The sequence below is a fragment of the Artemia sp. Qi Xiang Cuo genome, chromosome 9, assembly GCF_049724085.1.
Source record: "Artemia sp. Qi Xiang Cuo chromosome 9, ASM4972408v1, whole genome shotgun sequence".
NCBI lineage: Eukaryota > Metazoa > Arthropoda > Branchiopoda > Anostraca > Artemiidae > Artemia > Artemia sp. Qi Xiang Cuo.
Window position 1 is genome coordinate 45,971,241 of NC_142802.1, and position 9,295 is coordinate 45,980,535.

A 9,295-nucleotide genomic window follows, 5' to 3' on the forward strand; every position below is an offset into this window, starting at 1 on the left:
AGAATCAAATAATCTACCAAGCATACAACTACCACAAATCAGTATGAATAAATAGATGAAACCCAGAACAAACAGAAATTAAAATAAGTCAAACCCAAAACGAGCAGAAATTAATCTGAGTAGGGTTTTAAACCCTACTATGCTTCTAAAAGCCAGAAAAAAATGTGTATTGTCAGTTTAATATACATATGCTGATATTTATTCCTTAAAATGTTAATTAATTTTGGATTTCTTAAAGTTATAAAAGTGAAAATATTTAAAAGAATTTTTTCAATCAAGTACAAATTATTTTATGGCTCTTAGAAATTATAGGGTTTAGAATCCTACTTAGATTAATTTCTGCTCGTTTTGAGTTTGAATTATTTTAATTTCTGTTTGTTTTTGTTTTAATTTATTTGTTAATACTGATTTGTGGTAGTTGTATGTTTGATAGGTTGTTTGGTTGTATTTTTGTTTTTTTTTGGTTTAATGGAATTCTTTACTTTTTTTTCAAAAACTTATTTTGTGGAAAAAGTTTTTTTAATTAATTTCTGTTCGTTTTATATTGACATAGTCTTTTTCTGGGAAAAAGAGTGAGCCTCTTCTGAAGTTAAATAACCATCCCTTCCATAAAACCTTTAATACCCCCAGGGCATAACTTACAATCCTTGCCCCTAATCTCTGGGGTTTGTTTCAACCCCAAAAGCCTTGTTATATGATATTTAGATTATTTTGAATAGAATGGCTATCTCAAAATTTCTATTAGACGCATTTTGAGACAGTATGGCGTGTGTGTAGGGGGAAAAAGGTAGCTGCCCTTTGATCGCTTTGACTCTTAAAAAGGGCACTAGAGCATCTGATTACCAATCCAATGATCCCCCTTTGAAGTTTATATGACCACACTTTCTATAAAAAACCCTATATATCCCCAGGGCATAACTTACAACCCTTGCCCTGGGGGCTGGGGGGTTTTGTTATCCTCAAAGACATAATTTCCAGACCTTTCTGATAGGCTTAACAAAATGGCTATATCAAAATTTTGATTGGAAGTGTTTAAGGAAATGATAGGCGTGGAGGCAGACATTGGCCCTCTGATCACTTTCAGATAAAAAAGGCACTAGTCTCAATTTCCAATCAAATGAGCCCTTTTTAAAGCTTCTACGACAAAAATGTCTATAAAAACGTTATATACCCCAAGGGCATAGCCTATGACCCTTGTCATAATGGCTATGGGGGGGGGGAGGGTTTTCATCCTCAAAGACATAATTTTCAGACTATTCAACTACGTTGAACAAAATGGCTATCTGAAAATTTTGATTGGATGTGTTTCGAGAAATGGTCAGCGTGAGAGGGGGGTTAGTTACCCTCCAATTACTTTCGAGTAATAAAAAGGGCACCAGCCCTCTCAATTTCCAATTGAATGAGCCCCTTTTGAAGTTTCTACGATAACGCTATGTATAAAAACCTTTTGCCCTGGGGGCTCTCGGTTGTTTGTCATCCTCAAATACATAATTTCGAGACATTGAACTACACTTTCAACTACATTGAACAAAATAGCTATCTCAAAACTTTGATTGAATATGTTTGGGGAAATGGTGGGTGTGAGAGGGGGTTACTTGCTCTCCATTCACTTTCAACTATTAAAAAGGGCACTAGCCCTTTCAATTTCCCTGAGGGCTGGGGGCAGGGTGTCATCCTAAAAAACCTAATTTCCAGAACTTTCAACTACGTTGAACAAAACAAACATCTCAAAATTTTTATTGGATGTATTTGGGGAAATGGTGGGCGTGAGAGGTGGGTTATTTGTTCTTCAATCACCTTCGACTATTAAAAAGGGCTCTAGCATTTTCAATTTCCAATCGAATGAGACCTTTTTGAAGTTCTTACGACAACTCCTTCTATAAAAACTTCATATGCCCCCAGGGTATACCTTACCAACCGTGCCCTGAGGGCTGTGGGGGGTTGTCATCCTCAAAGACCTAATTTCCAGAACTTTCAACCATGTTAAAAAAAATGGCTATCTCAAAATTTTGATTGTATGTTTTTGGGGAAATGGCGGGCATGAGGGGTGGGTCAGTTGCCCTCCAATTACATTCGACTATTAAAAATGGCTCTAGCCCTTTCAATTTCCAATCGAATGAGCCCTTTTTGAGTTTGTACGACAACGCTTTCTATAAACACCCTATATGCCCCCAGGGCAAAAACTACAACGCTTGCCCTGAGGGCTGTGAGGGGGCTGGTCATCCTCAGAGACCTAATTTTCAGAACTTTGAAACTACGCTGAACAAAATGACCGTTCAAAATTTTGATTGGATGTGTTTGGGGAAATGGTGGGTGCGAGAGGGGTATTAGTTGCTCTCCAATCACTTTCAACTATTAAAAAAGGCACTAGCCCTTTCAATTTCCCTGAGGGCTGGGGGGAGGGTGTCATCCTAAAAAACCTAATTTCCAGAACTTTCAACTACGTTGAACAAAACAAACATCTCAAAATTTTTATTGGATGTATTTGGGGAAATGGTGGGCGTGAGAGGTGGGTAAGTTGGTCTTCAATCACCTTTGAGTGTTAAAAAGGGCTATAACCTTTTCAATTTCACATTAAATGAAACCTTTTTGAGGTTCCTACGACAAATTCTTCTGAAAAAGCTTCATATGCACTCAGGGTTTACCTTAGCAACCGTGCCCTGAGAGCTGTGGGGGGTTGTCTTCCTCAAAGACCTAATTTCCGGAACTTTAAACTATGTTGAAAAAAATGGCTATCTCAAAATTTTGATTGTATGTGTTTGGGGAAATGGCGGGCATGAGGGGTGGGTCAGTTGCCCTCCAATCACATTCGACTATTAAAAATGGCTCTAGCCCTTTCAATTTCCAATCGAATGAGCCCTTTTTGAGTTTGTACGACAACGCTTTCTATAAACACCTTATATGCCCCCAGGGCAAAAACTACAACGCTTGCCCTGAGGGCTGTGAGGGGGCTGGTCATCCTCAGAGACCTAATTTTCAGAACTTTGAAACTACGCTGAACAAAATGACCGTTCAAAATTTTGATTGGATGTGTTTGGGGAAATGGTGGGCGTGGGAGGGGTATTAGTTGCTCTCTAATGACTTTCAACTATTAAAAAGCCACCAACCCTTCAAATTTTCGGTTAAATGAACCCTTTGGAAGTTTCTACAAAAACGTTTTCAAGTAACACCTTATGTGTCCTAAAGACATATCCTAAAATCCTTGCCCTGAGAGCTGGGGGGGGGTGTCATCCTCAAAGACCTAATTTCCAGAACTCTCGAGTACGTTAAACAAAATGGATATCTCAAAATTTTGATTGGATGTGTTTGGGGAAAAGGTAGGCGTGAGAGGGGGGTTAGTTGCCCTCCAATCCCTTCCGACAATTAAAAAGGGCACAATCCCTTTCAATTTCCAATCAAATGAGCCCTTTTTTAAGTTTCTACACAAATGCTGTCTATAAAACCTTAGATGCCCCAGAGCATAACTTACAACCCGTGCCCTGGGGGCTGTGAGGGGGTTATCATCCTCGAACACCTATTTTCCAGAACTTTCATCTACGTTGAACAAAATGGCCAACTCAAAATTTTGATTGTATGTGTTCGGGGAAATGGTGGGCGTGAGAGGGGGTTAGTTGCCCTCCAATTACTTTCGACTATTAAAAAGGGCACTACCATTTCAATTTTCAATCGAATTAGCCCATTTTGAAGTTTCTACGACAACTCTTTCTATGAAAACCTTATATGCCCCAAGGGCATAACTTATAACCCTTGCCCTGAGGGCTGTAGGGAGGGGGGGTTGTCATCCTCAAAGACCTAATTTTCAGAACTTTCTTCTACGTTGACCAAAATGGCTATCTCCAAATTTAAGTTGGATGTGTTTGAGGAAAAGGTGGGCGTGAGAGGGGGGTTAGTTGCCCTCCAATCACTTTTGACTATTAAAAAGGCCACTAGCCCTTTGAATTTCCAATCGATTGAGCTCTTTTCGAAGTTTCTACGACAACGCTTTCTTCTATAAACATCTTATATGCCCCCAGGGCATAACTTACAACCCTTGCCCTGAGGATTGTGGGGGAGTGTCTTCGTCAAAGTGTCACAAGCCCTTTTAATTTCCAATCGAATGAGCCCTTTTTGAAGTTTCTACAACATCACTGTCTATAAAAACCTTATATGCCCCCAGGGCATAACTTACAACCCTTGCCCTTAGTGCTGGGGGGGGGTGTCATCTTCAAAGACATAATTTCCGGACTTTGCAATTACGTTGAAAAAAGTGGCACTTTAAAAATGTTTATTAGATGTGTTTGGCGAAATGGTGGGTTTGAGAGGGGGGCTGCTTGCCATCCAATCACTTTCGGCTATTAAAAAGGGCACTAGCCGTTTGAATTTCCAATATAATGATTCCATTTTGAAGTTTCTAATATAACCCTTTCTATAAAAAAAACCTTATATGTCCCCAGGGAAAAACATAGAACCCTTGCCTTGAGGGCTTTGTGCGGAGTGTCATCCTCAAAAAACATATTTTCCGGACCTTTCAATTGCGTTGAACAAAATGGCAATCTCAAAATTTTTACTAGATATGTTTGAGAAGACGGTGGCTGTGAGAGGGGTGTTAGTTATCCTCCAATCACTTTCGACTGTGGGAAAGGACACAAGGCCTTTTAATTTCCAATCGAATGAGTCCTTTTTGAGTTTCTACGACAACGCTTTCTATAAACACCTTATATGCCCCAGGGCATAAATTACAATCCTTGCCCTGAGGGTCGTGCGGGGGTCGTCATCCTCAGCAATTTAATTTCCCAAACTTTCAACTACTATCAAGCAAATGGCTATCTAATACTTTGGATTGGATGTGTTTGGGGAAAGGGTGTGCGCGTGAGAGCTGTTGGCTTCCTTCCAATAACTTCTAGCCATTAAAAAAGGCACTAACTACTTCAAAAGTTAAACATAATGGCCCTTTTTAAGTTTCTACGACAAAATCGTTTTTTAAAACCCTCATGTGCTCACAGTAAAAAACTTCATCTCTTACCATGAGGGCTGGGGCTAGGGGGTTGTCAAAGCTTTCAATGAAAACCTTATAACAACCCTTGCCTCGAGGCAAGGGTTGTAAGTTGTGCCCTGGGGGCATATAAGGTTTTAATAGATAGTGATGTTGTAGAAACTTCAAAAAGGACTCAGTGTCATCTTCAAAGATATAATTTCCGGACCTTTCAACTACTTTGAACAAAATGTCTATCTAAAAATTTTGATTGGATGTGTTTTTTATAAATGGCGGGCATGGAAGGAGGGTTAGTTGCTCTCCATTCACTTTTTACTATCCCAAAGGCACTAGCCATTTTAATTCCCAATCAAGTGAACCCTTTTGAAGTTTAGACAACAACACTTTCAGTAAAAAACTGATCTGGCCCTTGGGCCATACTAATCATCCGTATGCGAAGAGCTGGGGGGGAGGGGGGTTGCCACCCTCAAAGAACCAATTTCCAGAACTTTCAACTACGTTGAACAAAATGGCTATTTCAAAATTTTTATTGGATGTGTTTGGGGAAAAGGTGGGCGTGAGTGGGGGGTAAGTTGCCCTCCAATCACTTTTGACTATTAAAAAGGGCACTAGCCCTTAATTTTCAATCGAATGAGCATTTTTTGAAGTTTCTACGAAAAGCTTTCTATAAAAACCTTTTATGCCCCGACGGCATAACTTACAACCCTTGCCCTGAGGGCTGTGTCTTCCTCAAAAACATAATTTTTATCTGGAAATCAACTACGCTGAACAAAATGGCAACCTCAAAATTTTAATTGGATTGTTTGGGGAAATGGTGGGCGTGGAAGGGGTGTTAGTTGCCTTCCAATCACTTTCGACTATTAAAAATGGCACAACCCACTCCAATTTAAAATCGAATGAGCCTTTTTCGAAGTTTCTACGACAACTCCTTCGATACGAAGTGCCCTGGCCTAAATAAAAAAAAAAAAAATAACACATTGTACCAACATCGTTCTTTGCTTAGTCAGCGCAATTGCGCTGCCTATGATCTGTAAGATGAATCTGGAAAACGATACAAGGACAAAGTTTTAGTAGGTGATAGTTGGGAACAAATTAAAGTTGATTCTAGCTTTTCAAACCAAGTTCATTTCATTTAAATTTTCTGCTTCTGTAGTACAAGTATGATATTAGAGTCAAGAACAACGAATATAATTAATAAATTTTGGCCTTTATATAGACAAGTTGTGACTATCGTATGGCTTGGGCATAATTCAAAGGTTATCTATTAGCTCTTTGTTTGATAGTACAATGCTTACGGTGGAAAAACTCTGAATTTCTAATGGAAAATTGAAATTTGAATGCGGTGAATAATTTAGTTTGGATATACAAGGATCCTCACATTTTTTCTTACAAATTGAGAGACTGTCTGATGCTTTGAAACAGGTTTGCTTGAGAGACACTCTGATGCTTTGAAACAGGTTTGCTTCATAGAGTGATCCAAATAATTTTGAAAGCTATGTCACAAGCATGTGATTGTGCATTTTTGCAATATCAAGCCTGTGATATTGTATTTGGCTTTGATAAATTTGTACGTATGGCATCTTACGCCTAATCCTTTCAACGAATATTGCATATTTAATTGCTAGTATCAGAAGTAGTCCCCGAAGCCGCGCCACGCCGAAATGACGGCGGCGAATGTGTGATTAAGTACCGGCGGCGCGCCGACGTGTTGAACAAACTTTCAATGCTCTATCAACTAGAGAAGTGACAACTCCTCTTTTCACATCAGGAGAATGATTGGAGGAATAACTTAAGTAACGGTCATTATGTGTGGGTTTTATATATACACTAAACTCGAAACATGAATCATTTCGGTGCACCAGAACATCTAAGAAAGGAATTTAGAGCTCGTTTCTTGGATTTAGAGCTCAACCACCTTAGAGATATTTTATTTGGGAATGGTTATCCAATTAGTTTAATAAATTCTGTAATTGCAAAACGCATTAAACGATTATCAGATAGTTCCACAGAAAACACAAATCAAAGGGAAAATTTAGTTTATCTTGGTCTCCCATACATTAAAGGGATTTCAGACCACATTACAGACCTCGTTTCGCACTGAAGAAGAGAGGCGTTTGTCCTCTCGAAATATTCGCTTTGTTTTTTCAGTATTTTCATTTGGCGTATAAAAACCCCATTTTTGCTCGTTTTTCTTTCTTTATGTGATGTCAGGCCAATGTGGTTTAAGAAATTATCTTTATTAAACTGACAATGCATATTCATTCGTACTTTTTTCAGTAAAGTACAAATTATGTACTTTACAAATCTGGACACAAATAGTAGTGTTTAATTTAGTTTCATACCTCCTCTAGTTGACTTGAAATGGAAAACTTGATAACATTCGCAAAAAAATTTGTTTACTTTCTTTGATAGCTTGAATACACTTACGCTATTTTGATTTGGTCAAATTTTAAGAGCAGAAGAAGCCCTGAAAGTTTGAAAATAATACCCTCAGTCGTTCTTGGAATACTGCTGAGATGCCTTATTGGGAATTAGCATAAACAAAGTGCATTTTGATTTAATCTTAAGGCAACATTTACCTTTTAAACATAAAGGCAAATGGGAGGGTGGGGGTGGGTGGGGGATTAGTTTCCCTCGAATTGCTTTCGACTATTGAAAAGGGCATTAGCCCTTTCTATTTTGAATTGAACGAGCCCTTTTCGAAGCTCCTAGGACAACTTCTTCGATTCGAAGTGCCCTGGTCTAAACAAAAAGAACAACAACAATACAATACATTATATCCACATTGATCTTTACTATAAAAATGTCAAGCCTTCCACTCAATTTCGATTATTAAAAAGGGCACTAGGCTTTTCGATTTCCAAACTAATGATCCCTTTTTGAGTTTCAACGACAACGCTTTCTATAAACACCGTATATGCCCCCAGGGCATAAATTACAACCCTTACCCTAAGGGCTGTGAGGGTGGTTGTCATCCTCCAAGTCCTAATTTCCAGAACTTTCAACTACGTTAAACAAAATGGCTATCTCAAAATTTTGATTTGTATGTGTTTCGGGAAATGGTGGGCGTGGAAGGGGTGTTAGATGCCTTCCAATCATTTTCGACTATTAAAAAGGGCACAAGCACAATACATTGTGCCAACATCATTCTTATATACCTCCAGGGCATAACTACAAAACCCTTGCCCTAAGGGTTGTGGGGGAGTAACCTCCTCAAAAAACATATTTTCTCTCTGGAAATCAGTTACTCTGAACAAAATGGCTATCTTAAAATTTTTATTGGATGTGCTTGGGCAAACGGTGGGCATGGAAGGGGTGTTAGGTGCTTTCCAATCACTTTCGACTATTAAAAAGGGCACTAATTATTCCAATTTCCAATCGAATGCGCCCTTTTTTAAGTTTCTGTGACATCTCCTTCGATACGATTTGTCCTGATATGGAAAAAAAAATAATACATTGTGCCAACATTGTTCTTTACTTAGACAGCTCGATTGCACTGCCTATGACAACATCCTGAATTGCCTAATGGTCTTTTACCTACCTCTTTTCATCCGAAAAATCAGAAAGAAAAATGAACAGACTTCAGAAAGAACAGAATTTTAAAGTGGAAGGTAGAATTTTTGTTTCAAGAAAAATTTCTTCTTCTCCTTCCTATGAACCGATATACATGGCGAGCCCAAGATGACAGTATTCATTTTTTAAGAAAAAGATTAGCTAGGATGCCACTTGAAACCCGGAGGTTGATCGCGATAACCAAAAAAGAGAGAAAAAAAACAAAACAAAAAACGGTGTCTGAGTAGGGCCGCAACTAACGATAGAATCACCAGTAGTGTAAGCACGATAATTATCCTGCGATGGTACAGCACCGTTTTTTTTCGGCTGCATACTGCGGATGTTCTGTATAGGGTCGGGATCTACTCAGAATAATGTCTGGGTTTGAGTTGCAAATTTTATTGAGTTGAAACTCCCAGGACTTGAAGATAGGGGTATTCAATTGACCAAAAGGCAATATGTTAATACTACTGCTGTGAATATTATTACAACTATGCCTAAGGGTATGCAGGTGAAATTTTCAGGGAATTTGGAGGTTGGAAAGTGAACTGAATCTCAACACGCCGTCTGGGTGAAATTTTCCCGGAATATTTAGGCAGATGTCGAACTAAATCAAAACGAACCATGAGTATGTAGATTGTCAAAGGGTGACAAAGCAATATTTCAAGAACGACTTACATTATTGAGTAAGACCTTTCACGGTAAGTTGTGGTGGATTTTGGGCTAGCCAGAAAACACTATGTGTATACAATTAATACTACTGCTACGGTT